The following is a 9,034-nucleotide window of genomic DNA, read 5'->3' as shown; positions in this document are numbered from 1 at the left end:
AAGCAGAAAAAAGGATAAAAAAAAAAAAAATCTGAAGAAGACCTAAGATTCATGTTGGACAACATGAAGAGGAATAACTTAAGAAGAATTATCAGCATTCCGGAACAAGAAGAATCATACAAGTCCACAGAGGAGACAGCTGAAGAGCTTCTGGAAGAAAATTTCCCTAATATCCTGAAAAGTGAAAAGATAAGCATTCTGGAAACTCAACGAACAGCAGAAAGGATAAAGCCTAAAAGACAATCAACAAGACATACAATAATGAAGCTCTCCAAATTCAAAGATAAGGACAGAGTCCTGAAAGAAGCTAGGGTAAAGAGAAGTGTAACATACAAAGGCAAGCAAATCAGATGAAGCTTGGATCTCGCAACAGAAACCATGCAGGCAAGAAGGCATTGGGGAGACAGATATAAAACCCTGAAAGAAAAAACACTGCCAACCAAGAAGCCTCTACCCAGCAAAGCTGTCATTCAAATACGAAGGTGTAAACAAAACATTCCAAGATAAACAGAAGCTAAGGGATTTTGCCAAAGCCAACACTGCAATGAAAAACATCCTAAACTGAGTTCTGTGGACTGAGAACCAACAAGAAGAGACAACACCCAGATAAGGACATACATGGTAAATAATTACAATGTGAAAGAAGATAAACACAGAGGAACAGAGATCCAGGTAGTGAGAAAGTCAAGTAGATTACAGGATAAAATAGACTGTCTTAAATGGAGGGAAGAGTTACTGGAATATAAGGTAATCACAACAGTGTGGCTGGGATGGGAGGTTTAGTTCAGGTGTTGGGGAGGGCAATATAAGAAGGGGGAGAAAGCGGAAGTACAAGATAGATAGGGGAACGCTGAGATAGGTTTGCATGGCCTAAGTGAGACAGAGGTAAATAGTGATGCATGCTCAACCTTGGAACAATAGGGCTCTGTGATACAGGGATCTAGACATACTCTGAAGAGGGGAAATAATACTAAGATGCTTGACTGTCTTATAAATATTGGTTTCCCATGCCCACTATCGTAAAATAGACACTTGAGTGGGATAGAAAGGAATGTCAGGAAACATGATTAAAGAAAACTTGTAAGCCCGTTTTCAGCATATAACTGACTGGAATACCTAAAAGGGGTTATAGAACTTGCCCAGTGAAATAGGCCTCTTGCAAAACCTTTGTAGAGTATAGGACCTTAGGTGGAATCCTGAGTCCCATCCAGAACCTTATGAGGTGGGACATTCCCATTAGAAAGGACAAGCAGACCAGCCTGGAACAGCTATAGCAACCGGAGACATCTTCAAAGAAAGATCATCAGGAAAAACCCAAAACAAAAATGTCAGCATGATTGGCTAATACAAGAATAAGCAAGCTGTTTGCCAGGAAACCATCAAGGCAAGCAATCAAGTGCCTTCAGGACAAACTCCCCTCTAAGACTGAAACGCAAAGGGAATACACAAACAGGCATATAAGCTTGCTGGCGACTACACTGGTCTAGTGGTGAGTGGTAAAGGGGGAAAGGTAGCAATGAAGAAATGGGCTGAGTTCAGCCACGTTCCATTGACTCCTGTTGACCTGGATATGAGAGAGAGAAGAGGAAGGGCTGGTTGCTCCAAAGTGTGGTCAGACCTGGGCACACTTGAGCCCATGGACAAGGACATAGCCACAAAAGGCTCAAGCTAAGAGTGAAGCATCCAGCTGATATGAAGTGAGGGGATATACACAAGAACACCCAAACTTGCAGACAGTACCCATTTGACCTAGTCTTGATGGCTTGATAATCAGAACTCAACTAGAGAAGATTACAAAAAAAAAAAAAAAATTTGATCAAGGAAACAAGCGTAAATTACTACTATTTGATTAACCTGACCTATTAAGGAGCTCTGGTAGCGTAGTGGTTACGAATCGGGCTGCGAACCTTAAGGTCAGCGGTTCGAAACTACCAGCCACTCTGCGGGAGAAAGATGAGGCTTTCTACTCCCGTAAAGATTTACACCCTCGGAAACCCTGTACAGGGTCGCTATGGGTCGGACCCGACTCGATGGCACTTAACAACAACAACAACAATACTCATGGAGGTAGTAACTCTAAATACCAACAGAGAAGGAAGGAGTCTTCACATCAAGTATCAATGCTATCCCCTCTGTACACAGGGTAGATAGGGACAGGCAACTTAGACATTGGCTACCTAAAAGGAGGGTGCGATAAAGGCACGAAGTGACTGGTTTACAAGGTTTTAAGAGGAAAGAAAGAATCCCCACTGAATTGGTTTCATCTTGTCTAGATGGGTCTGGTGAAAGAGATGGGGATAAGATTCGTATGATTCAATAGTGAATAACTGTGACTAATTGTGACTGTCACAATTGTAAAGGTAGAAGTTTTGTAACAAAAACAGGGGAGTGGCTAATCTTACAGTCCTGAAACAGAGGACCCTAGGACCAACAAGGGTGAAGAGCACAAGCAGAATGCGAGACCTTATCCAAAGAAGCAGCGATGTCAGAGACGTTGGCAGAGACGGGGTCATGAAGAAGGGGAGCGGCTGAGGACTCTAGATTCATGGGGAGAGAGGGACTAAGAGCTGGTGACCAGGAGGCTGACTTGCAAAATGTGCCCTTTAGAGGTGTAAATTATTATATATACCTGATTGTTTTCTTTTGTCTTGTTTTTTTTTTTAAAAAAAAGCTAAAGTGGATAGAGAGAAATACTGTTAACTGATGGTACATGGAGGGGATTATAATCATTGCAATGAAACAAGGTGTATGATTTGTTGAGTTTAAAACTGATGATGTGCCCTGTAAACTTTCAATCAATGCACAAGAAAAACCTTTAAAAAAAAAAAAAAAGAATATACACTGGTGTTTTAAAAAGTATTTTGGGTAAAATAAATGATACACAAACACTTAAAATTTAATAAAGATTATTATAAACACAGACCTTCAAAACAAAAAAAAACTACAAAGCATCTTTTCAGACCACAGTGCTATAAAACCAGAAATCAACAATAAGAAGACCAAGGAAGTAAACTTGAATACATGGAAACTGATAATACCCTGCTGAAAAGTGACTGGGTAATAGAAAATATTAAATGTGAACTCACAAAGTTCTTAGAAACAAATGAGAACAAACACAATATACCAAAATATGGGACAAGCGAAACCAGTGCTGAGAGGACAATTCATTGTGATAAATGCATACATCCAAAAATAAGAAAGAACCAAAATTAACACAGCATCTACAACAATTAGAAACAGACCAAGAGAGGGAACCTACAGTCACCAAAAGAAAAGAAATAATACAGATTAGAGCAAAAATAAATGAGATAGAAAACAAAAAAAAAAACTATAGAATGAATCAACAGGACAAGAAGCTGGTTCTTTGAAAGGATTAATAAAATTGACAAACCACTGGCAAACCTAACAAAAGAAAAGGGGGAGAAGACACAAATAAAACGCATTAGAAACCACATGGGCAATGTCACAATGGAACCAAAAGAAATCAAAAGGATAATAACAGAATACAAGACTTAGAAGAGATGGATACATTTTTAGACAAACATGACTTACCTAAACTTACACAGAGTGAAGTAGAAAACTTGAACAGACCCAAAAGAAGAAATTGATCAGGTCACAAAAAAAAACTCCCAACCAAAATAAGTCCAGGCCAGATGGCTTCACTGATAACTTCTACCAAACATTTAGGCAATATTTTTACTCAAATTATTCCAGAATATAGAAGAGCATGGAAAACTTCTTAATACATTTTATGAAGCAAGAATACCAAACCCAGGGAAGGACATCACTAAGAACGAAAATTATAGCTCAATATCCCTAATGAATATAGATGCAAAAATTCTCAATAAAGGGAGCCCACACTCCTCAGACCGCCATGCTCACTGGCTGGTCCGGTGCGGGGGTGTGGCTCCCGCTGGAGGTGAGGACGGCCAGCACCACCACTTTTGCTCGGGCCCGGGCTCCAGCGCCGCCCTGGGCCCCAACCCTAAACCCCCGCCCGGCTGGGCCATGAAGTGTCACTAAGAAGCGCTGGGGGTGCGAAGCGACGCCAGCGAGGAGAAGCTCACGAAGGCCTATCGGAAGCTGGCACTGAAACGGCACCAGGATAAAAATCTGGATAATTCTGCAGAGGCAGCTGAGCAATTTAAATTAATCCAAGCAGCGTATGATGTGTTGAATGACCCTCAGGAAAGAGCCTGGTATGACAGTCAGAGAGAGGATCTGCAGAAAGGTGGGCTTGATGGAGAGTTTTCAAGACGACAGCCTAGATTTGCTTCACTATTTCACTGTTACCTGTTACTCTGGCTACGGAGATGATGAGAAGGGTTTCTATGCAGAGTATCGTAATGTTTTTGAAATGATTGCAAAGGAGAAACTGGAATCTGTTTTAGAGGATGAAGCTGAGGATTTCCCAACTTTTGGCGACTCTCAGAGTGACTATGATACAGTAGTCCATCCTTTCTACACTTATTGGCAGAGTTTCTGCACACAGAAGAACTTTGCTTGGAAGGAAGAATATGACACTCGGCAAGCTTCAAACCGCTAGGAAAAACGAGCCATGGAAAAAGAAAGCAAGAAGATCCGGGACAAAGCAAGGAAAGAGAAGAATGAATTTGTCTGACAGCTGGTAGCTTTCATTCGTAAATGAGATAAAAGAGTGCAGGCTCATCAGAAACTGGAGGAAGAGCAGAATGCAGAGAAGGCAAGGGAAGCCCAAGAGATGAGGCAGCAACAGAAGCCAAGTTGGTGGAGCAGTACAGAGAACAGAGCTGGATGACGGTGGCCGACATGGAGAAGGAGCTCAGGGAGATGGAGGCACGGTACAGGAAGGAGTTTGGAGATGGATCGGAGGAAGATGAGCTGGAGGAGCAGGAGCCTGCAGATGGACAGTATGGTAAGGACAGTGATGTGGCTGAGGATGTGGAGATTCATGATGACCTTTACTGCCCGGCATGTGACAAATCTTTCAAGATAGAAAAGGCCATGAGGAATCATGAAAAATCAAAGAAGCATCGTGAAATGGTCGTCTTATTAAAACAACAGTTGGAAGAGGAGGAAGAGAAATTTTCAGGACCTCCACCTGATGAAAATACATTGAATGCCAATTCTGAGGAGGAGGTGGAAGATTCACCAAAACAAAAGCATTCTAAAAAACAGAAGAAAACAAAACAGAAACCAGTAGAGAGTTATGATGACAATTTCAATGAAAATGGAACTGGGGAAGAAAAAAATTGATCCAGAAGATACCAACTTAAATCAAGACAGTGCCAAAGAATTGGGAGACAGTCCCCAAGAAAACATCAGTGTCACAGAGGCCACCAAACAGTGTGAAGATCTAACAAGTGAAAAGTATTTCTAAACCCAAAGGACAGAAAGCCAAAGATATGAAAAAAACTGTCAAAGTACCTGTTGAACCACAAACAATGGGTGATGTTTTTATTAGCTATTCAACCTGCCATGATGAATTTCCATCCCGGAATAAACTTTTTGAACACCTAAAAGTCACAGGTCATGCAAGAGTGCTGTCCTCATCATCATCTTTAAACAGTGTAGCGAATAGTCGAAGCAAGAAAGAAAAGCGTAGAAACAGAAATTCTTTCACTGCTTGTTCTTTATGACTGTCTCTAGATTACAAAACCTGAACTGGAATCATCTAAAGAGTTAAAATTTCAGTGATACGCCATTTGTTGCTTTGTGGAAGATTATTTTTTTATCTTGTAAAAACATGTTTTTGTTGTTTAATATATATATTTTTAAACATTTCACTAGTGATTGAATTCTGCTCTTGCCATTTTAATTGACTTGAATGTCTCAAAACAGGTAAATATCAAATTGTGCACTCTTGGTTTCTGTTGACCTTATGGACAGAAATGTCAGGGAAAATTAAATTATTTTTTAAAAATTATCAATAAAATCCCAGCCAACAGAGCCAGCAGCACATTAAAAAATAAATAAATAAAATATATCATGACCAAGAGGGATTCATATCATGGATGCAAGGATGGGTCAACATTAAAAAAAAAAATCAATGTAATCCATCATATAAATAAGAAAAAAGAAAAGAACCACATGATCATATCAACTGAAACAGAAAAGGCATTTGACAAAATCCAGCATCCATTCCTGATAAAAAAAAACACTCAACAAAGTAGGAAATGAAGGGAAATTTTTCAACATAATTAAGAACATATATACAAAACCAATAGCCTACATTACTCTCAGTGGAGAGAAACTGAAAGCCTTCCCTCTGCAAACGGGAAGCAGACAGGATGCCCTTTGTCACCACTCCTATTCAATATTGTGTTGGAAGTCTTAGCAAGAGCTATACAGCAAGATAGGGAAATTCAAGACACCCAAATTGGCATAGGGGAAATAAAATACTCTCTATTTGCAGATGATTTGATCCTATATATAGAAAACCCCAAAGACTCAGTAAAAAAGCTGCTAGACCTCATTGGATGATTCAGCAAAGTAGCATGATATAAGATCAACATATAAAAATCAGTTGGATTCCTCTATACCAATAATGACAGCGCTGAAAAGGACATTAGGAAAACAATACCACTTACAATAATCACCCAAAGGATGAAATATCTAGGAATAAATGTAACCAAAGAAACAAAGGACCTATGCAAAGAAAACTACAAGAAACCAAAGAGACTTACAAAGGTGGAAGAATATACCATGCTCCTGGATAGGAAGCCTTAACATTGTGAAAATGTCAATACTGCCCAAAGCAATTTGCGCATATAATGCAATCCCAATCCAGATTCCAACAACATTCTTCAAAGAGAAGGAAAAAACAATTACAAAATTTATATGGAAGGAAAGAGACCCAGGATAAGCTAAGCAATGCTTAAGAAGAATAAGGTTGGAAACCTCTCACTCCCTGATTTCAAAATTACTACATGGCTACAATAGTCAAAACAGTCTGGTACCGGTAAAATGAAAGATACACTGATCAACGGAACAGAATCGTGAATCTGATCAATGGGACAGAATCGAGAATCCAGAAATTAACCCATCCACATACAGCCAACTGATTTTTGACTAAGGGCATAAGTATATTGCATGGGGAGGAGATAGTCTATTCAACAGATGGTGCTGGCAGATCTGGAAAGCAATACGCAAAAGACTGAAACAAGACCTTTAGCTCATGTCTTATACAAAAAGCAACTCAGTATGGATTAACACCTGGGGACTACTGGGCCCAGAGACAGGGACATGGCCACAGAGGACTAGAGTGAAGAGGGAAGCATCCAGCTGATATGACGTGAGGGGAGATGCACAAGAACACTTATACTTGCAGATAGTACCCACTGGCTTCAATGGCTGGATGATCAGAACTAGACTAGAAGAAGAAAGAAGAGGGGGAAAAAAAAGAGCAATCTGCTACAATTGGATGAACTTGACCTATACCTATGGATGTAGTAGCTCAAAATAGGGAAAAAATCTTTACAATTAGGATCTTTCCAACTCCCTCAGTACACAGGGTTGACAGGGATAGGCAACTGAGACATTGGCTAACCAAAATGGGGTGGGGTGGGGGGGCTACAAAGGCAAGAAGTGACTGGCTTACAAGCTTTCAAGAGGGAACCTAGTTACAGAGGGTGTAAGGGAAGGTAGAATCTCCAATGAGTGTTTTCCAATCTGTCTGGATGGGGCTAATGAAAGGAGATTGGGATAAGACTCTTGTGATTCAGTAGTGAATAATTGCTATCAGGACTGACTGTGAAGGTTGGAAATGTAAAGGTAGATGTATTTTTGACAAAAGGAGGGGAGTGATTGATTTTGCAGTCCAGGAATGGAGGTCCCTGAGACCATCAAGGGAGAAAAGCAAAGTGTGGGACCCTATCCAGAGAAGCAGTGACACCAGAGATGGAGGCAGAGACGATGACGTGGAGCAATAGAGCAGCTGGGGACTCTGGACTCAAAGAGAGAGAGGGGCTGTGTGCTGGTTGTTTCATGATGCATGGAGGGGATTGTAATCATTTCAATGAAACGAAATATGATAGGATGAATATAAAGCTGATGTTCTCCCATGTAAACTATCAAATAACTCACAATAAAAACTTAAAAAAAAAAACAACCATATGCCTGGCAACACTGTGCATTAAATGTTATGATTGTTTTTAGGTGCCATCGAGTCAGTACTGACCCATAGTGACCTTATGCACAACATAACGAAACACTGCCCTATCCTGGGCAAACCTCATTACTGTTGCCACACTTGAGTCCATCGATGCTGCCACTTGGCCAATCCATCTCGTTGGGGGTCTTCCTCTTTTTCTCTGACCCTCCACCTTAACAAAAATGATATCCTTCTCCAGTGACTGGTCCCTCTTGACAATATGTCCGAAGTATGAGAGACGCAGTTTGGTCACCTTGGCCTCCAAGGAGCACTCTGGCTGCACTTCTTCCAAAACAGATCTACTGGTTCTTTTGGCAGCCCTTGGCACTTTCAATATTCTCCTCCAACACCATAACTCAAAAGCATCAATTCTTCTACAGTCTCCCTTATTCACTGTCCAGCTTTCACAAGCATATGAGGTTATTGAAAATACCATGGCTTGGGTCAGGCGCACTTTAGTCCTCACTGACATCTTTGCTTTTCAACACTTTAAAAAGGCCTTGTGCAGCAGATTTGCCTAATGCAATATGTTGTCTGATCTTTTGACTGCTGCTTCTGTGAGTGTTGATAGTTGATCCAAGAAGAATGAAGTCCTTGATAACTTCAATCTTTTCTCCGTTGGTAAGAATGTTCTTTATTGGTCCAGTGGTGAGGATGTTTGTTTTCTTTATGTTGAGATGTAATCCATACTGAAGGCTGTGCTCTTTGATCTTCATTAGTACATGTTTTAAGTCCTCTTCACTTTCAGCAAGCAAGGTTGCATCATCTGCATATCGCAGGTTGTTAATGAGTTTTCCTCCAATCCTGATGCCACGTTTTTCTTCATAGAACCCAGCCTCTCGGATGATTTGCTCAGCATACCGGTTGAGTAAGTATGGTGAAAGAATACAACCTTGTCGCACA

At 40.5% G+C, this 9,034-nt stretch overlaps 1 protein-coding gene and 1 pseudogene across 2 annotated transcripts in view; one reads left to right on the top strand and one right to left on the bottom strand.

Annotated features, from left to right (window-relative positions):
* Positions 1–9,034, bottom strand: part of ATP7A (ATPase, Cu++ transporting, alpha polypeptide) — a 266,921-nt gene that overhangs the window by 21,755 nt on the left and 236,132 nt on the right. The window lies entirely within an intron of this gene.
* Positions 4,009–5,618, top strand: LOC102840282 (annotated as a pseudogene).

The sequence above is a fragment of the Chrysochloris asiatica genome, unplaced genomic scaffold (genome assembly GCF_000296735.1).
Source record: "Chrysochloris asiatica unplaced genomic scaffold, ChrAsi1.0 scaffold00252, whole genome shotgun sequence".
Taxonomy (NCBI): Eukaryota; Metazoa; Chordata; class Mammalia; order Afrosoricida; family Chrysochloridae; genus Chrysochloris; species Chrysochloris asiatica.
This window is presented reverse-complemented; position numbering and strand designations above follow the sequence as displayed.